The sequence below is a fragment of the Vombatus ursinus genome, unplaced genomic scaffold, assembly GCF_900497805.2.
Source record: "Vombatus ursinus unplaced genomic scaffold, bare-nosed wombat genome assembly UNPS02014779.1, whole genome shotgun sequence".
In the NCBI taxonomy this organism is placed as follows: domain Eukaryota; kingdom Metazoa; phylum Chordata; class Mammalia; order Diprotodontia; family Vombatidae; genus Vombatus; species Vombatus ursinus.
In genome coordinates this window covers 10,946,663-10,968,795 of record NW_020954557.1, presented here as the reverse complement: position 1 = coordinate 10,968,795, position 22,133 = coordinate 10,946,663, and the positions used below count along the sequence as shown (strand labels likewise).

At 36.1% G+C, this 22,133-nt stretch overlaps 1 protein-coding gene across 1 annotated transcript in view; it reads right to left on the bottom strand.

Moving 5' to 3' along the window:
* Window positions 1-22,133, bottom strand: part of SATB2 (SATB homeobox 2) — a 216,511-nt gene that overhangs the window by 13,197 nt on the left and 181,181 nt on the right. The gene's annotated exons all lie outside the window — the stretch shown is intronic.

Genomic DNA, 22,133 nt, shown 5'->3' with positions numbered 1-22,133 from the left:
ACAACACTCAGGGTGAACCTGTTGGCTGTATTAGTAGAGAAGAGGTGTTATGATGGAGAGGACCATGGTTTCAGTAAGAAGGTTTATATCATAAAAAAAAGGACTGGATTTAGAGAACCTTGGTTTAAATCTGAGTTGTCCTGTGTGACCATAAGCAAGTCACTTCCTTTCTCTGGGCCTCTGTTTCCTGACCTGACAAAAGAGGATGTTGGCCTAAATGAGCTTTTAACAGCTACAAATACCATGTATACCTCCACTACAAGCTCAAGACCAAGGCGGCACGGGAGGTAGTTATTTAAGCCCTTAGTCTGCTACATCTGCCCATGATAAGATAACTGGGCTGCCAGATTCCTTTCCTCACATTATTAGAGCTCTAAGCTATAAGACCAATTACTAAGCAGTACAAATGATTTGGTGCCCAGTTAAGCCTAAGTATTGTAAGGTATGAAGTATTTTTATCAATTGAGCTTCACAGTCCCTCACAGTCTGCAAGTAGGGAATCTGACTTTCCTGGCCAAATCTACTCTCCTCACAGATGTCTTCAAAAACTAGAACTATCTATCCATTGCCCTGGCTTTCCAGAGTCACTGGACTTCAACGAAGTTTGAAATCTATTGTTTAAAACTCATTACAAGGGGCAGCTAGGTGGCGATGCAGCACTGGCCCTGGAGTCAGGAGGACCTGAGTTCAAATCCGACCTCAGATCAAACACTTGACACTAGCTGTGTGACCCTGGGCAAGTCACTTAACCCCAATTGCCTAAAAATTAAAAAATAAAAAATAAAAAAAACTCATTACAAAGGCATGTGGCAAGCTACAAGGATCACGGGCCTGTATTATTATCCTACTAATGGTTAACTGGACAAAAGTTAAAGCTTTCCAAGGAACTTAAGCAATGTAGTATTCCTATTTATATTATAAATATCTGATTCCCACTGAAGCTTACCATGTTAACAATGGAGAGGAGAAAACATTTGAAAACTTTTAAGTTAAGATACAAAATGAAGGATTTAGTTCACATGGCCCCCTGGGCAACACTATACTTAATGGCAGCGTAAAAGTATGGTCCACTGTGCATGAGAGCTTTTAAAATACACATTATGCCACTGAAAATAGCCAAATTATAATGGAGCATAATTTTATGTATGTCTTGTCATTTTCATACACACATACTAGCTAGCTAGCACTTATATTGTACTTTAATGTCTGCAAAGAACTTTACAAATACTAATTCATTTTCTCTTCACAAAAACCCTGGAAACTAACTGTTATTATCATCTCCATTTTACAGGTGAGGAAACTGAGGCAGACAGGTTAAGTGACTTCTCCAAGGTCACACTGCTAGTGAGGATTTGAGGCTGGATCTGTACTCAAGTCTCCCACTTCTATAAGATTTTAAGATTCACAAAATCACAACAACCCTGTGAGATCAGTCATTCAATTATTATCATCTCCATTTCAAGAATGAGGAATAGAGGCCTTGAGAAAAGTGCCTCAGCCATTACTATATACAAAGCCTATGAATGTAGGAGGCAAGACTCACATGTTCTAATGCAAAGACTAACCCTCTTTCTATTATGCCAGAGAATCAGACACAATCTAAGACAAAGAGAGAGGAATTTATAAAATCTGTAAGGACCCACTAACTGAAACCTGAGTATTAAATAGTAAAAGATGAAAAGTGAAAAATAAATGAACATAAAATACTAAGGGTGCATATCTTGCACCACGTCATAAAAGGTCCAAACTTTTCTTTAAACTGGAATGATGAAAGTCATACTTCATGTAGTGTGTTATAGGGCTGGGTAGAGAACTGTTGAAAGATTAGAAAGGGAAAATAATCTAAATGGCTCATTTTCTGATCTAATTTTAAAGTGGGCTTCTCTACATTAAATACTCCTCCCCTCCATCCCAACAGAGCAAAGTAGATGGTCTAACATCAGAGTCTAACTTCCCTAGGGCTTCCTGCTCATCTGCTTTTATGGTGTTGCCGAGATTTTGTCAGGATGCATAGTATATGTGTAACTGGTCACTCTGAAGTCACCAATGGTCTCCTAACCGACAAATCTAATGGCCTTTGCTTATCATCTCTGCAATCTTCGACACTGCTGCTCACCCCCTTCTCCTTGATATTCTCCTCTCTCTAGGTTTTCGTGATGCTGCTCTCTCCTGCTTCTCCTCCTACCTGTCTGATCTCTTATCGTCCGTCTCCTTTGCTGATTTTTTTTTCCAGGTCACATCTGCTAAGGGCTCTGTTCTGGGTCCTCTTCTCTTCTCCTGCTACACTATTTCTCACGGTGACCTCTTCAGCTTCCATGGATCCAGTTATCATCTCTATGCAGATGATTCTCAGATATATTTATCCAGCCCTAATCTCTTTCTTTACCTGTCTCTCCCCTGACACTGCCACCAGCCTAGTATGACCTCATGTCTGGATTGTTGCAATATCATTTTTATTGGTCTTCCTGCCTTAAGTGTTTCCCTACTCTAGTCCATCCTCCACTCCACTGTCAAATCGATCTTCCTAAAGTTCAGGTCTCAGCAGGTCACACATCCTTTTCAATAGACTCCAGGGGCTCCCTGCTACCTTTAGGATCAAATTTGTAGTCCTCTGTTTGGTTTTTAAAGCCCTTCATGCCTGACCCTTCCTATCTTTCCAGTCTCCTTACACCTTACTCCCCTGCCTAGTCTGCCGTCCAGTGACACTGGCCTATTTGCTCTTCATCACACAAGACACTCCAGCTACCAAATCTGGGCACCTTCACTGGCTATCCTTCATGCTTAGGCTTTCTGTCCTTATCTTTGCCTCCTTGCTTCCTTCAAGTCTCAGCTAAAGACCCATCTTCTACAAGACACCCAGTCCTCCTTAATCTTAGCGCCTTCCTTCTGAGAAAATCTCCAAATTACCTTTGATCTGTCTTGTTTGTGCATAGTTATCTGCATTGTTTCCCCCATCAAACTGTGAGTACTTTGAAAGTAGGGATGCTTTTTTCTTTCTTTCTTTGTATCGCCAATGCTTAGCATTATACCCAGAACTTAGTAGGTATTTAATAAATGCTCATTGACTTCATTTCACTCACCTAATCTTTGAATTCTCTCTAGGTGTCCCTCACCAGGACAATATTCTAATGCCATATGTGCTTAGCATCTGTTGAAATTTAAATCCCATTCAAATATTCACTGGGCACCTACTGCAGAGTACTATGCTGGGAGAGATGTAAAGTTATGTAAGACATAGTCCCTACCCCATGAAGCTTACCATGCACTGGGGATAAGGTGGAAACAGAGGTAATGGTGATGTGTAATATGATATTAAAATATATACAAGAGTTTCAAAACAAAGTGCTATGTGAGGTCTGATGGGAAGGTAGCTACTGACCAGAGGAAACAAGAAAATACTCTTGACAGAGGAAGCATTTTTGTATTGTATTGTATTGTATTGGCTTTAAAGGATGGGTAGCTATTGAACAGACTAAGGGAGATGGGGAAGGTTTGGAGTCAGGCAAAATATTTAAGCATGGGGAACACTTTGAGGCAAAGCATAGAGGCAGATTATACTGGTTTGGATTTAGTATCAAAGGTAGTAATATTTAATATGGCTGTGAAGATAGAATAGGGCTAAACTGGAGAGGGTCTTGAATGCCAGACAAAGGAGTGTGAACATGACTTAGGAGGCAGATGGCATCCCTAAAGATTTTTGAGCAGGGGAGTGGCATGATTATATCTATGAAGAAAGATTATCTTTAAAGTATAGTATATAGACCAACTAGGAAGCAAAAATAGGGAATTCCAGATTTGGGGAATTCCATCTCAGGTTCTCAGTTAGGACCCTAATCCCAGTATGAATCCAGAGGCCAATAACTTTCCATAAGCATCTTCAAAAGCTTTGCCTGAAAGAACAATTATTTGTCCATTATTTGTGGCACTATAGAGAAAGTAGCAGATAAGGAGTTAGGGGATTTGGAAAATGTAGGAGTTGGATGACCTTAGGTCTCTTACAGTCAGTGATTTTCCTGCATCACACAAGAGAACGAAGTGTTGTTGTACAGTAGGTATCAAACAGTCATCTAAAGAAATTCTGCAAGGCAATGTAGTCCTTCTGGTCTAAGCTAAGGACAGTACTTCCTAAAGGAAATCTCTGAGGTCAACCAGCAATTAACTGAAAGGTTTTGATTGAAAATGCTATTGACTGCTCTTCCATTCAACAGCTTCCTGTTTATTATACTTCATGGGCTGACTAGGTGCCAAGACATTAAGCTGTCAATAATGTATTAATACTGAGGCACAACCCTCCTGCCCTCCCTCTCTGTCCCTTCAGGCAAATGTGTTTAAGCTAAGGAGCTGCAGACAGCCAATGCAAATTCTCTAGCCCTGGGATGGAAATTATTTCTTTACTTGGTTTCAGCTTGTATATGGTCATCAATGTTCACCGAGCATTGTAAAAATATGATTGTGAGTTACAAATGCTCACTTAGGTGAGGTTGACTAACATTTGCTTTTTAAAAAACTGTTGAAATGACGGGTAACATGCCCCGAAAGCTGGCTCTCTTTCCCAAGACATATTTAACAGTTTCTAAATTGAATTTAATAAACACTTTACAAAGAGAAATGAGAAGTTATTTAAAATGCAGTTTATAGGTCCCTGCCATTCAGCATCTGGAAAGCAGTTGTACATTTAAAAAAAACTTTTAATGAATTTAATAGAGAAAAGCACTTTAATTAAATGCTGTCAAAGAGGATTGTATTAATGACTGTACACTGAGGAATTTAAAGCAAGCCAAGTTTATTTAGCAAATAGAAACTGGGCTTTCAAAGGCTGCAACTATTTATTTTGCTTCAGTCACTGTACAGTTAGGAGATGGTGGTGCCAACTAAAACCAGTTAAGTTATTAGATATGATTTTATTTATTGTGCATTATTAAAATTTTCAATTCCTTATGGGGATATAATCAGTTCATTTCTTAAATGAAACAGATTGCAAAATATCCCACTTGTCCAGAAAGGGTCAATAAAAATCATTCTTATTTTTATCTAACATTTTTTTCTGTAGGATAAAATGAGTACTTCTCACCTTTTTGATCCCCACGCCAAGATAGTGAGGAGAAATTTTCCTCTGTTCATCTGGTTGGAATGGCTATGCATTGAGCATTGAGTCACAGTGCCACATAAGTCAGTAAGTATGTTTCCCCCCATAACACGCTCTTTCCTCCTTTCATTCTCCCTTCTACAGTGTTGCTACTGAGAGTAATTTATTCCATTGCATATTGAAGTATGCTTTTAAAAATGCCTAGGGACCTGGAAAAATCTCCTTTGGGATTTGATTGTAACCTTTTAAGTCAAAAGCATGACATGACCACATTCTTAATTCTACAGAGAAATATGCCAACTGCTGGATGGAATTTAGGGGTAATGAGAAAGATGGGCTTCCTTTTTGGTACTTCTTTTCAAGACTTTGAATACAAGACAAAACTACCATTAATCAAAAAAAAACAAACCAACCAAAAACAAAGACCTAATGCATGAAAGCTGTAAAAGATTGGAAGACTGGTATGGCTGAAAAACACTAGGTGTGTGTCAAAATGATTTTCTCTAGACTTTATAAAAATGCAATTACCCATGATCTGCTAAGAGGGCGAAGGATTTAAAATAAGTCTTTGGAAAATGCAGGATCCTTCTTCAGACTGAGGCCACTGAGACTTCCATGACATGACAAACCAACACATACACACATATACATATATCCCATTCTATCTGTCTGTCCTTAGATTTTAATTCAAAACATGAGGAAGGAGGAGGAGGGAAATAAAATGCAAAATCCGGTAACCTACTTCCTTTCAGTAATATAATGATCACAAATAGTGACTTTAAACTTTCTAAACAAATAATCTAATTTTTAATCCTCCCCTTCCCAAGTTATTTATTAAAGTCATATGTTTGAACTCTGTCTTTGTAGTTCTGGGACCACTAGGCAACTTACTCTCCCCATCTGTACCATGTCATTTCATAATACTCTTTTGCAATGCTGCAAATGAAGATTAATAGAGAATAGGCATTGACTACATACAATTCTAGGCATGAAGAATATTAATATGGAAAGCAGACTAGACTGTGTATTCATATAGAACATACTGCATGTTATAGCATATATATTTAAATAGAGAAATTCTATGGAAAGCAACTCATACATCAACTAGCATACTTAAACTAGCAGTTCCAAACTGGTCTGGCTGATTGATTCTTGTGAATAAAATGTAGATAACAGTGGGTTGGTAGTTTATATATTGGGCCAGCTAGGGGGCACAGTGGACAGCGCCAGGCCTTGGGTCAGGAACTCATATTCCTGATTTCAAATCTGGCCTCAGCCACTTATTAGCTTGTGTGACCCTGGGAAAGTCACTTAACTGTTTGCTTTGTTTCCTCATCTGTAAAATGTTGGAGAAGAAAATGGCAAACTATTCCGGTATCTCTGCCAAGAAAACCCCAAATGGGATCACAAGGAGTCAGACAAAACTGAAAAATGACTGAACAACAGTTTATGTATTAAAATCTATCAAGGTACTATCAACTAGTTGATCATTTGAGCCAAAATATGTTTTATAAATACTAAGAAAAAACAAATTTGTTCTCTCCTCTTTATGTAGGAGACAACTGAAGTACTCCCCTGTGCTGACATCAAATCAGTTGCTCATTTTGCAATTTCTTTACCACATCATTCACATATGTCCCCTTCTCTCCACCAACCTAGCTTAGATAAACAGACAGAAAGATATATATAGACAGGACATTTATTAAATACTTACATGACAGTCACTGTGCAATTCTGGCCAGCATCACCTCTTGCCTGAACTACTGCAATAGCCTTCTAATTGGTCTCCCTACCTCATGTCTCCCTCTTTTCCAATCCATCCGCTACTCCAGCTGTCCAAATGATTTTTTCTAAAGTACAGGTCTGACTGCGTCATCCTCCTACTCAATAAACTCCAGTGGCAACCTATTACCTCAAGGAACAAAGATAAAGTCCTTTGGCGTTTAAAGTTCTTCACAACCTGGTCACTTCATACTTACCTAATTCTACTCTTCTCCATATTGGCTGGCTTGCTGTTCCTTCTTCACAATATTTCATCTTCTATCTATATGCCTTTGTTCTAACTGTTGCCCATGAGGGAAATGCTCTTTTCCCCAACATCTGACTTCTAGAATGAAGACTTAGATCAAACAGACATCCTCTAGGAGGCCTTTCCTGCTCACTCAGCATTCAGCTCACTCAGTCCCATTCTCTTTTCATTACTTCTGAATTTATCTTGTATGTTCTGATTTATGTATTGTATCTTCCCTAATAGAATGTAAACTACTTGAAGGCAGGAACTACTGTAGCTTTTTCTTTGTATCTCCAGCACAGAGCTTGGCACATAGTAAGCATTTAATAAATGCTTGCTGATTCATTGCTTTTATCATCATTCTAGGGTGTAGCTTTTGGGGAAGATTTCTATTCTATTAAAAAAAAAAACACAAGTTAGATTCTTTCTTACCCTAGTAGCTCAAAATTGGTTCCACAATTATAGTCATCAAATGTCAGACATCAAATGTCCTATCTACATACATACTAGAAAGCCTGGTTTACAGTGAAAAGAAATGAAAGGCTAAAACATTATTGTAAACATTAACTGAATGTAGTCATTGTACAAGTTTCATAACCTGGTTATACTTCAACACTTTATTAAACTAAATTATTATAAAATTCTGAGGTTCCTATATACTAGTCCTTAAGAACTTACTTGTATCATGGGCTAGAAAGTCTCTATATTTAGAACACTTACCAAGACTGTCAAGTTTCTTCTTACTGAATCAATTAAAGCACCAAGTAATCGGGGGATGGCAGAATCAGTATGCTCCAGATTACTCAATTTTGGTTTATACAGTTGGGGATAACTCACAAAATTATACAAACAGAAGCATGTCCTAAGTTCCATGAGCAGGCACATGAAGGGTAAAAACAAAATTGCAATACTTTAAGTCATTTTTTTAAAAGTCTCTTGATAATCAGATGACAAATGGTAGCAACCAACTTTTCAGGTCTTGAATTCCCAATGCTAGATGGCTTTTAGCATCTGATTTTTTTTTAATATGGGATGGATGCTTCAAGTATGACAGTTATATTGTCACAAAATGATGCTACTCAGTGGCTGCTGAAGAAAGTGTAATCACTTAGCCCTTCTAGTGAATTTCATCCTGCACTAGGGTTTAGAGGTCTCTAGATTTTGAGGAGTAAGGGACCTCAGAGATAAATCACCTAATACAACCTTTTATTTCACAGATCATAGGATCTTCAGGTCTAAAGGACCTTGAAGGCTTTAAAGTCTAACCCCTTTATTTTTTATTCTTACACTAGAGGAAAGTGAGGCTCTGAGAATAGAAGTGACTTATTTGATGTTACCCAAGTAGTAAATTAGTTGGTTAGGTCTTTCCAATGGCCCCAAATTCCTATACCCTAAACATAAAAGGCTCTAAGAAGCTACTGTAGATAACACACAAAACTCTCCTAAGAGTCTATGACTTATCCTTATCCCTATAATAGTATTTACATATTTTCTACGTTTATAATAAATGTCCTTACCAGGAGGGCTCCTCCCTCAAGTTCTCATTGTAATCTCAATGTGTACAGTGTTTAGGGTGCAGTGGTATACATACATAGATACAAGTTAGGGCTTTGTGTCCTGGTACCTAAAATAACATGGAAAACCTGAATTCACACTTTCACTCTACCACTCACTAGCTGTGTGATCTTGGACCAGATCAGACTTCTCTGAGCCTCAGTATTCTCATTTGTAAAATGGACAAAATAATGGTAACTCCCTCAGAGAAATGTTTTAAGAATCAAATTTATATCCCTAGCACCTAATGCTGTCACTACCATATAATAAGTGTTAAACAAATGCTTTGTCATTCATCCATTCATTCAAAATGAGATAGTTTGAAAATGCTATGTATTTAGAAAATGTTATATCCCAGCCTTGGTGTTATTTTTCAGACCTGCTTACAATGCGTAGCAAAGGGATTCTTAACCTGAAGTCTGTGGATAGATTTCAGAAGGTCCATGAACTTGGATGAGAAAAAAAAATTAAATCTTTATTTCATGTTTTACATGACTGCACATGCATAACCAATATCTGATTGCTAACTGTCTTAGGGAGGGGGGAGGGGAAGAAGGGAGGGACAGAATTTGGAATTCACAACTTAAAGAAAAACAAATGTTAAAAATTGTTTTAACATGTAATGGGGCGGAAATAAAATATATTAAAAATAAAGTATACTGAAATTTAAAAAAAATATTTATTTCAATATAATTGGCTTTCTTTGTAATTTTATGCATTTTATCTTATTCAATTAAAATCTCTTCTGAGAAGATGTCTGTATGCTTCAGATTGTAAAACAGGTCCACAACACAAAAAAAAAAAAGGGTTAAGAACCTCTGGTCTAGCCTGAACTAATATAAGATTTGTATATCATTTCCTACCCTACCTATTCCAGCTCCCCTTAGCTCCAATGTTATCAGAATGACCCATGGAACAATTCAGTAAAGGAACTCAGTCTCAAAAAGTTCAGGGTCAAATGATTTGCTGAAGATTACATCTACAATCCACTTGTGCAGAGACTGAACTTGTGACCTGGGAGCTGACAAACCTATCTAGCTTGCTTGATCTCCCATCTCTAGGGTCAGATGGAATAATAATAAAATAAATTAATTTCAGAACTTTGGCAGTGCTCCTTTAATTGAAAGAGTACTTTACTATCATTAGAAGGGGGAGTTCCAGACTTCAACTTAATACAAATCAGCAGCAGTTTTCAGCTACATTAGATTTCCACACTAAACAGAAACAGCTGAGAGGGCACAGTAGGTAGTTTTGGCTACAACCATTAAACTCAGTGGCTTTCCATTGCAATTGTAATAACTATCCATCATACGAAATTCAATTGGTTATTTCAGAGACTGATACTCAGAGTTCATTATCTGTTACTGTTTGTTGGATTTTCTGAAATGCCCATTAGCTTCCATGGGGCAATATCTTTCAGATACTTTACGCTTTCAGAAAAGAGTTTGCCTAGAGAGCAGCAAAAAAGAACTGGTAAAATACTCATTGTCAAAGAACCACCAACCCAGTATAGAGGCCATATTTTTTTTTAAATGAAGGAATATTTGAATTACTAAAATAAAAGTAAAAAATCAATGGCTCCCATTGGGTGAAGCCTATTGAGTAAAATTCAAATTTGTTAGCCTGGCATTCAAGACCTGCAAAATGGCTTGACCCTACTTTTTCAGCCTTATCTCCTACTATGACCTATCACATGATTTACAATTTATTATAGATAGCGCCTCACACTTGGATAACTCTTTGTCCCTCCAACATGGCCTGTACTTATGCTCATAGTCTTTCCTTTGCCTAGAATAGCTTCCCTTTGTTTCTTTGACTTTTGAAGTTCTACCCATCTTTTAAAGGCCAACTCAAATGTCACTTCCTGCATGAAGCTACATAGCATGTCATATTTCACCTCTATAGTCAATTCACCATGTGATGTTTTGCATTGTAGTTATCTATGTTTTCTTCTTATCCCTGTACTAGATTGTAACATCTCTAAGGACATAGACTACGTCATACACACACTCACACACACACATATATATCTATATATCATATACATATATCAAAAATATCATACCATATATATCACATATATTTCATATACACATATATCACACACATTTGTATCTCTTTTTACATACATATATGAATACATACACACATGCATATGTATGTATATACATATACACACATATACATGCACACATATCCTACCCTTTTTTCTAACACAGAGCTCCCAAATCCATAACAGGTACTTAATAAGTTTATTGAATTTTTAAAAAAAATTAATACAAATACCACAAAGCAACAATGTATAGGGGAAGCCCTAAGTATTAGGGAATTTAAGATGTTGTCTTATCAGTGAATTTAGGCAAAGCCCAGGCAATCATTTGAACTATACATATAAAACTATATAGCATACCTTGGTTAGGATATTTATCATCAGTACCTTAATCCAACTGCATTGGATAGCTCTGCTTCTCTTCCATGTATAACTTGTAGCCTTTGAAAAGTCGGAATGTTTCTCTCCTCTGAGCTTCTCCCAAGTTCAGGGTCATTATGATTTTTTCCTTTATGTCTCCCATAATTTTGACATAGTGTTGGGTATTCATTAGATATTTACCACGTGTTGATATGACTGAAAACATTTTTTCCTATACATAAGTTTGATTATAACTACATTTTTGGTGGATTTTGGTATGCTTAGAGAATTAACAAATAACAGAAATCAAGAGAGTATTAGAAGAGGATTATGTTTTTTCACTTTTTGAAGTTAATAAAATCTGATATTTAGTACCTTTTTGAGAACTAATGACATTTTACTGTCTTATGGGATTTTGTTCCACACGAAGTAGAAAATAAATTTATAGCCACTACAGGTTCTCATTTGCTTTTCCTACAATAAAACACAGTGAAAAAAGCCCTGTATCAGAGGTCAGGAGCCTTGGTGTCCTTTCCCACCTCTCCCACCAACTTGTTATGTAACTTGAAGCAATTCTTTTGCCTCTTCACACCTGTTTGCTTATCTGAATAGAGATGGTATTGGCACATGTGCTGCTGAATTAAGCACTAGTGATGACATCGGATGAGATGATCTTTAAGGTTCCTCCCATTCTAAGAGTCCATGTAGTAATATCTTTAATTTTTTTTAAACCCTGATATATTAAGACCAAATAAATGAGCCGTTATATAGTAATTACATACAATGTGAATTACCGCACACTTTTGGTCTGTGTCTCTTATTAATTACAAATTCATAACTCATGTGCTAACATGGTTCTTGACTAATCTCTGAATTCTCCTGTGTGAAACTGGCCTTTATTTTTCATTTTAAGTGCACCAATATCAAAATTAAGTTACAATTAATTCCAAGCAGAGATACATTTGGATGAACTCAAATTTGCCTGTATCTGAGTTACTTATTTTTAAAGTGGAATCATTGTTTAAAAGATCTACTCATTTTCACTTTTAGCATCTCAGTTATCATGAGATCCGTACCTGTACTACCCAAGGGTATACATAGTTGTATCACTTCATGTGGAGTGTAGATGTCAAGATTACGTTCTTTGTTAGTTATTTCATTAGAAATAATAACACACACACACACACACACACACACACATACACACTTAGAGTTCCCTGCATATACTCTGTCATGAACCTCTAACAAGTTGGGGGCAGACTGGGGTGGGGGAATTGAACACACACACACACACACACACACACAAAACAGGCCTGCTGAGTAATCTCTGTGCCCTATTCTAGTTGCAGCCATTTCCCAGATTTATGATGATCTTTAGTAGTTCAGTCCAAATCAAAGTAGTTGAAATAAACATCTCTATTCTGGCCAAAATGTATACCAAAGATGAGAATAGCAGAGTTTGGAAAACCTCTTTTTCCCTTCTGGAATGTACATTTTTGTTTCTTCAGTAGAGACATCGCTTGCCTTTAAATCAACATGTACCTATAAACCAGAACAGATCTGCTAGATAACACAGAGAACGTGAAATGCAGGCTTTCCTTGTTCTTTGAATAGCTGGTGCTCTTCGATAGCAGTGGCTTCCTCCTCAGGAAGATCAGTTTATACAGTCTGATACACTGGGGACAACAGCTTGATTTACCATATTCCCAATTGAGTCAGGTTTTTTCAGCCCAAGCAATTAACAATGAATTAGCCCCATATTAAAGTGCCAGGCAATAAGGCTGCTTCTTGCAGAGGTCACCAGGAGAGTGAAAGGAAAATGAGGAATCAAGGAAGAGGAGGAGGGGGAACACAAACAAGGAGGGAGAGAAAAACTCATTCACTGTCTACTCCCTACCAAGTCTTTCTGAAAAATTCTCACTGATCAGCACATGTGAGGCTTTGTAGTATCATACAAAGTGCTGTATCACTTTGGATACTATGGAGTAGGCTCGAAAGCTTGTAGTATCATACATAGTGCTGTGTCACTTTGGATACTATGGAGTAGGCTCGAAAGCTTGTAGTATCATACATAGTGCTGTGTCACTTTGGACACTATGGGGTAGGCTCGAAAGCTTTGCGAGCTTTAGTATCTTAACATAGCAATGTATTTTAAGGTAATCTCAGCACACCACTGAGAAGCTCGACTCATTTTACAGACATTAGCCAATTCATCCTGAAAACATTCCAGTCCTGCATCTAGGAAAAACAGAACATGGAAAGGTTGAGGCTTGTCTAAAAGTAGAGATAGAAACATACTAAAAGCCCACTAACTCCTAACATAGCCCAGCAAACAAATTAGCTAGAAAAAAAATATCCCTCACTTGATACCTAAATGCAATTTCAACCACCTAATGTAAAAGCATCCCAAATATTTTTAAAAGTGATTGTAAAGGCAATAATTTTGCTAACTTACTTTCATATCATGCTTTGTAGGTTTCCTATCTACTATTTCATTTGATCCTCACAATAGCAGGACCAATATCATTATGTCCATTTTACAAATGAGGAAATTGAGGTTCAGAGAAATAAGTGACTTTCCTGAGGTTCATCTGGCTAGCAAGTGATGGAGCCAAGACTTAAAGGAGAGGTTCCTACTCCTAATCTTGTGCTTTATTCACTTTCATGATCCCTCTGAGTCGGTTAGTGAAAATACTTAAAAGAAGGGCTCCCTATTCATTACTCCCATTCAATCCAGCAATCCCCATTGTTCAGGTGGGCTCCCCCTCAAGACACCCCTCAAGAACAAAGGCAAGCTCTGGCTTCTCTCCTGGTATACATGATTCTAATGCTGGTGGTATGAAAAAAGGTCAGTGGGCATAGCCACATATTCTTTTTTTAAGGTTCTTTCATTTTCTAAGTATATTAACATGTTTCTCCATATTCTTTCTCTCTCCCAACTTCTCATTCCCACTTGTTTCTTAGACCTGGCCTGCTCCATACTCTCCATCTTTATTTACCTAAAGTGTTACTAGTCTTTGCACTGGGTATTGTTATACTCTAGATCCTTCCAAAAAAAATAAAGGGTTACTTCAAAATACCATGGGCTAATAAAGCAGAATGAAAATATTTCAATTCTTGCTTTATTTTTTAAAGAGATGCATAGAAACACCAAGAGCAATAGAGCAATGATGGAAGAAACGTATGATAAATGCAACAGAAATAAGTGTGTAGGCAGGGGGTCTACCATTTCCAAACAGCTCATACATAGCAATTAACAGCCCCAGATGAAGAGATAAGATTAGATGTTTACTTGTTGTCGTCCAGTTGATTCAGTAATATCTGACTCTCTGTGTCCCCATTTGGGGTTTTCTTGCCAAAGAGACTCAAGTAGTTTGCCATTTCCTTCTCCAGCACATTTTACAGATGAGGAAGCTGAGGCAGACAGGGCTACGTGATTTGCTCAGGGTCACACAGTTAGTAAGCATCTAGGGCCACATCTGAGCTCAAGAAAATGAGCCTTCCTGCTCCAGGCCCAGCCCTCTATCTACTGCACCACCTATTGTATATTTATAAACAAATGTAATCTTTAATCAAAACAACTAGCAATGACTACTGAGACAAAAGTTTAACTTTATAAACATCATTCCCTTTTGTATTATCACCAGAAAAAAAGTGACAACAAGTCACTTGTGGGGGAAAAACGATGTTTGGGTTAGTGTCATGACTACTAAACTGGATTGTTAGAAACTTTGTCCGTGAATTCTGGTTCTGTGCCTGACTCACAAACCCTGATTCACAGAATGTCAACAACAGGAACGGACCCTAGAGATCATCAAATCTAACCCTCAAATTCCAATGGTGAAAAAAAAAAAATGAGGTCAAGCACTAGGCCAAATGGAGCTGGATCTCTTAACTTTGAGCCTTGTGCTCTTTCGATCACACCAGTATTCTTTTTTGGCTGACCCTAAACAAAATATCTTTTGGCTCCATTTTGTCATTTTATTAATTATGTTGGTCCAAATATGGGTTATTCGTGGTTATAGACCATATACTTCAAATCTTGCTGACTTTCAATAATGGGAATGTAAAATAATTACACAATATAACCATACAAAAAAAAAAGAAAGAAAGAAGTGGCATGTTGCAATAAGACTTGGAGTAAAAGTGCCCAAGTTCAAATTCCAGCTATGCTAGTTCCTACTGTGTGACATTGGGTAAGCAACAACTTCTCTGATCCTTATTTTCTTCATCTGCGAAACGAAGACAACAGTACTTTTACTGCCTATTTCAGAAAGTTGTTGTGAGGAAGAAATAATATAATGCATGTAAAACACATAAATATATAGGGAGTTATGCAAGTGTAAGCTATTATTCCATATTACTTTCCATTCAAATGAAGATATTTTATTCATTTGTATCATCACTTGATCGTTTCATCTTTGCAATTGCTTGGACTTCCCCAACTCAACTGAAACTGCACTTTTCCAAGTTACCAATGATCTCCTAATTGGCAAATATGATGCTCTTTTATTAGTCCTCTTCCTTCTCAAACTATTTGATGTATTTGACAGTGCTGACCACACCTGTCTTCTGGAGCTTCTCTCCTTTTTCAGCTTTGTGACACTGTTTTCTCTCTCTCTCTCTCTCTCTCTCTCTCTCTCTCTCTCTCTCTCTCTCTCTCTCTCTCTCTCTCTCTCTCTCTCCTAGTTCTCCTATCTTTCTGACCACTCCTTCATCTCTTTTGGTAGTTCATCATGCACCCTAACTATAGGTACTGCCCAAGGATTTTTCATAGGTCCCCTTCTCTTCTCCCTCAAGATTCTCAGTAACATCAGCTCCAATGGGTTTATAACTATTATCTCTAAGCAGGTGAGTCACAAATCTATGCATTCAACCCATTTCTCTGCTGCCATTCAGTCCCATATCACTAACTGTCTATTGGACATTTCAAATGATATATTTCGGAGATACCTCAAGCAAATGGAAAAGTTCAAATGGAACTTGAAATCGTCATCCTGAGATTTGACATCATCTTATTTGTTCTCAACATGTCCAAAAACTGGACTCATTACCTTCCTCCAAACCTTCCACCTCTCTTCTGAAGACATCATCTTCCTTCTAGTCTTCTAGGTTCAAAACCTATTAACCTCCACTCTTTCTTTTTATCCTCATACATCCAGTCAGTTGCAAAATCTTATGATTTCTACTTCCACATCATCTCTCACAGCCTATTCTACTTTCTTCTCACACAAATAACACCTTAGTACAGGGCTCTATCAATTTTTGCCTATATCATCATAACAGTTTCCTAATTGGTCTTCATGCCTCAAGTCTTTCAGCACTCCCATCCATCCTACACACTGTTGCCAAAATAATTTTCCTTAAGTTCAGACCTTATTGCCTACAGATTTTCACTCCATATTGCTTCTAGGTAACACGAACTTTTCTGTCTACCTATTAAAGCCGTCCACAATCTGGTCCCAATCTATCTTTCTAGCCAAATTGGACATTGCTTACCTTCCTACATTCTGTGATCCAGCCAAACTAGACTTATTTCTGGTCATCCTCCAACTCTCATTTCTATGCCTTTGCCTCAACCATTCCCTGTAACTAGAATTCAGTCCTTCAGCAACTCCACCTCAGAAAGACCATCTCTTTCTTTCAAGTAGCATTTTATTTTTAAAGGCTTTTCTGATTCCCTAAGTGCCAGTGCCCTCCTACCTATTTTGTATTTAATTACTTTGCATTTATTTGTATTTATTCATTTTGAACTTATTCTACATATACTTATATATGAACCTGTCTTCACCATTTGAATGTAAGCTCTTTATGAATATGTATTTTTTTCATTCTTTGTATTTGTATCTCCAATATTTAGCATAGTTCCTGGCACATAATAAATGGTGTTCAATAGATGTTTTTTGATTTTCATTGTAATTTTATAACTAAGAACACAATTACAGGTTACACTCAGGTATTGAAAAGACTAGGATCATAGAAGTAGTGCCAAAAGAGACCTTAGAGATCATTGAGTCCAATTCTCTCATTTTACAGACAGACTAAATAATTTGCCCAGGATCACGAAGTATATGATCCTAGGTCTTCCTGACTCCAAAAACCAGTACTTTATCCACTAAACCACATTTCCTTTCTTGAATCAGATTTGGAGCAAAGTTAGTACCTCTACTATGGTCAATACAGTGACTTAAGGAGTATATTACAATATGCCACAAGTTGAGGTCTAGCATAGGAATTTTTACCTTTGTCAATAATGTAAAATATCATGAGGTTATTTTAAACAAAAATGTATGACTTGCAGAAGGTTAAATTTTTAGGAAACCAAGGTTCTCTTTGCCCCCATGTTATAGGAATACTTCTGGAAGCAGTAATATGAAGTCATCTGATATAATTTCAAACAGTGCTTTGCATGTATTAGGCAAATTTACAACTGACTCTGGGTTTTTTTGGGGGGGGATGCACAAGATAATTATAATAATAACCAAGATAACAAAAACAAAGTGTAAGGTTTATAGTTCACAAAGTGCTTTTATACCAAGGATCTCTCTTGAGTCTTAAAGCAATCCTGTATCTCTTTTTGATGGAGGAAGTTAAATGACTTGGCCAAAGTTACATCAGTTAACAAGTGGCAGAGCTGGGATTAAAAGCAAGCATCCTAGCATTTCCACCATTTCCACACCATTCCGCACCATCACCATTTCCACACCACCAGACTACCTAACTCATAGAAAGTATCTTGCTTATAATAATAATAATGATGCAAAATTTAACCATCTGAGGCAGAAGAAAACTACCTTTAACTAATAAAACTGATTTCTTATGAGATGCTATTCTGATTTAAGTGAAAAATCACAGTACATAATGTTCATCGATCATCAATAATTTCCAATGTAGCCTGTGCTAAATAAACATAATTATCTCCATAGTACAAAATAGTTTTCAGTATAAAATGTATACTGATTCTAACAAGGCACAATGCCATACTTTCAAACGGAACTTGACATTGTCATCCTGCAATTTGGCATCATCTTCTTTGTTCTCAGCATTGAACGTAAAGCAAAAAAAAAAAAAGCTGTTCAATTTTGCTTTGAGATGGAAATCTTAATAATAAACTTGCTTTTGGGGTGAAAAATCTGCCACCTTAGTTAAAGGTTTCTCCAAGATAAATGACAGAGACAAAGAGACAGAGAGACAGAGACAGAAGCAAATAATAGAAGTAAAAAGCTTCTCAAATGGAAAACTCCAACAAAAAGAATGAGGTAAAGGCCACTTGTCTTTGAAAAATTGAATGAAAAATTGAAAAATCAGTGAAGACCAACTCACAAAAAGTCCCATGACCCTTCAATCTTCTGCAATTTTAAACACTCAACTGTTGGAATTAATAATTTCTCAGGAGAAACTCCATTACCAGAATGAGTTGAAGCTGACACTTCAGAATGACAACTTCAAGACTGTAGTAGAAGGAAAGGGGGCAGCTGTTGGGGAAGAGCCCTGGAGAACAAGTTAATAGAGGAAAGGGAAGACCAGAAATTGATTAAAAATAATAATTAATAATAGCATTCATATGATACTTTAAAATTTTGCAAAACCAACATGTTATATTATCTGATCTTCACTATATATGAAGTAAGTGCTAGTATTATCCCCATTTTACAGATGAAGAAACAGACTGAAAGTTAAACAGACTGAAAAGTTAAGTAACTTGGTTGAGTGTCTAAGGCAGAATTTGAACTCAGCTCTTCTTCCTGATTCCTAGCCTAGCACCCTCTCCACTGCATGCCACAGGAATATAAAGTATGATTAATGGTGTAGGGAAGAGAACCACAAGCAAAGACTTCTCAAAGTGCTCTTCTAAGTACTGTCCTGGGGCACTGTTCCCCACCTCCTCTATTCCCCTCTCTGCAATCACTCTAGTGAAGACTTACATTGGAAGAAGAATGGAAAAGGTAAAGGTGGAGAATAGCGCCAGTTACAATGGTGATTCACAGTCTCCCTCCATCAGTTCCATCCAGATACTCTCACTATTAAGGGACACAAACCCAATCTAATCCTGGTTGTTTCAGGAAACAGACTAGAAGAGTTTGGAGCAGGAAAGAAGTGCAACAATAGCACCGAGCCTCCTGGAGGAAAAAATTCTTAACGAGTACTTTTTTTTTTTTTTTTTTTGCAAATTTCCTATAGGAAAAAAAAATCAGCTCATTATGTAAGACAGACAAAAACCAAATGAGCAGTAGAAATTAAAAAGCATTTGAAGAGAATAATCACCTTATTGGAAAGTACTTTGAGAAGAAAAATGTATCCAGTTCCCCTGAGGAAAGTGAAGCTATCACAAAAAATTTTGCAAGGTTCCTTGAAATAATAATAGATCAACTTCAATAACTTCAGGAATTGTCCAGAAGAAAAATCAAAGAATTAAGAGGAAATTTCAAAGAAAAAGGAGAAAAGTTAGAGTTCTTAAAGAAGAAATCAAGAAGCCCAACAAGATACTATTGGAAAAAACCAACTCCACAGAGACATTCTATTAACAGTAGATTTTCTCCAGAATAAAGAAGCAGAGTTAAAATGCAAAAATATAGAAATAGAAGAAAAAAAAATAACAGAGCAAAATTTAAAAAAAAAATATTAGATGACTCAGCTGTGGAGGAAGAGGTTGGGTATCTGTAAGGCAGAGTACAAATAGAGTAGAATAGTGAATTATAAATTCAAAGCATAGTATCAAAAGCAATAAGAAAAAAGGAAAAAGATACAGTAGGCTCAGGGCAACTGGACTAGGGTTTAGAACACTTTTCTTTAGATCTCAATAAGAACCCCCATTGATAATTAGCTTTCTGAGAAATTCTACAGAATCTTTGAAGGAAAAGAATAAGGGAGGGGGCGGAAGGAAAACATCACTTTTTAAAAGGAGCATTATAAATTAACTTCACTAAAACAAAAGAATGGATGGCGGGGAAGGAGAAGAGGAAGGATTAGCTGAATTAAGAAAGGGAAGGGCAAAGCAAGCAAAAGGAAGAGCAAACCCAAGGAAATTAGGATGGGGCAAGAGCTAAAGAGGTGGGAGAGCTTTGGGGAAGAGTCTGACTTCAGATTAGCATAAGCAAAACAAGTGACACAAACTAAAATAGATGAGGTGTGTTTTTCTATGTGATTAATGAAAGAAAACACAAAGTTGAGTATTATAAACCTAAATGTAAATGGATTAAATTCTCCAAGAAAAAAAAAGGTAAATGGATAAGAAAGCAAAACCCAATAATTTTAAATCTGTTAAGCTTCAAGTGATGCTAAAAAAAAGTAGGATTTAAAATCATATCTCTAAATGAGGCAGTAAATAAAAAACTGACAGTGAAACTATGTTATGCTTAAAGGCACCAGAGATGATTTAAGAAAAGTTAGAAATATTAAATGTATATGCACCAACTACTATAGTGTTATGTTCTTAAAAGAAGAACTGGGTGAATTACAAAAAAAAACGAAACAGAACAAAACAAACAAAAAAAATCTTGATAGTAACACAATTCCAGCTAGTTATTTTAATATTCTTCTCTTGGAGCTGGAAAAAGCCATCAAAACGATAAACAAAAAGGAAAAGACAGAGCTGAATGAATCATTGGATAAGCTCAATTTAACTACAGTATGACTACTTCTTAATGGACATATTAAAGAATATAAACATTTCTTATAGTACTCTTACAAAAATAATCATTTGCCATGGTATAAAGGAATCATAAATAAAGGTTAAAAAGGCATAATAACAACAATTTTATAAACCATAGCACAATTAGTAATGCTTAAAGTTATGATAAATAAGTATAGAAAAGACATAAAAAGCATACTTTATAGATCAAATCATAATAAAACTAGCAATATATAAAGGAAAATGTAAAGGAAATACAAACCTAAATGGAAACTAAGTAATGACATTACCAATAATGATTCAGCCAAAGAACAAATGATCAAAACTCTAAAAAATTTCGTTAAAGATAATAACAACAATGAAACAACACACCAAAACTTTTGAAAGGTAACTAATGCATTCTTTGGAGAAAAGTTTCTGTCACTTATAACTTATATTACTTATATCACTTATAACCAAATTAGAATAAGAGAGAATCAATTAATTTGGTGTGAAGTTAAACAGAACAGAAAAAAGCTAGCAACCCCCCAAAAATTACAAAAGTCCAAAAAGATATCTTAAAAATTAAAGAAAATAAAAAATGAAAAGATTATGAAATTAAAAAAAACCTAAGTGCTATTATAATAAAACTAATCAACAATTAGCTAATTCAATCAAGACAAAGAGAGAGAAAATAAGAGTACCCAAATAAAAAATGAACAAGGTGAATTTATAACACACAGAAGAAATAAAAAAGAAATGATCAGAAACCACTATGTACAAAAGATAATAAAACTCAGATTTAAAGGAAACTGATAAAAAGACAAAATACCCAAATCAACAAAACAAAAAAAAAGTAGAAATCTTAAACTGCCTGATCTCAGAAAAAGAAATCCAGTAAGCCATAAATGAATCCTTGAAGGAAAAAAACAACAACAACCTGGATTAGATAGATTTTTCAAATGAATTCCATAAGACATAAAAGAACAATTAAAATTTAAGCTACAAAAAATTCTCAAAACTAAAGACAAAAGGTACTGTATCAAATTCCCTTTTTGAAACAAATATGGTTGGAAGAATGAAACAAGGGAGAGAGAAAACTTAGAAAGAGTTATTAGATCAACCTCACTAATGAATATTGATAAAATTTATTTTTTACAATTTTAAAATTAATTTTTAAAAAATCATCATAAGTTGTCCACAGAAATAAATTCAGAATGTACTTCACTATGGCCAGGTTAGATTCATGTCCAAATATAAGGATTGTTCAACATTAGAAAAACAATTAGCATAATTATTTTTTGAAAATAATAAAGATATCAAAAATCATATCATTATTCCCTTAGATGCAAAAAAAATCAAAAAGTCTTTGACCAAATACAACTCAAGTGGCCATATTTGTTATGATTTTTAAAATACATATTTTAGAACAATAGCTAGCATTGTTTTACAATGGGGGGAA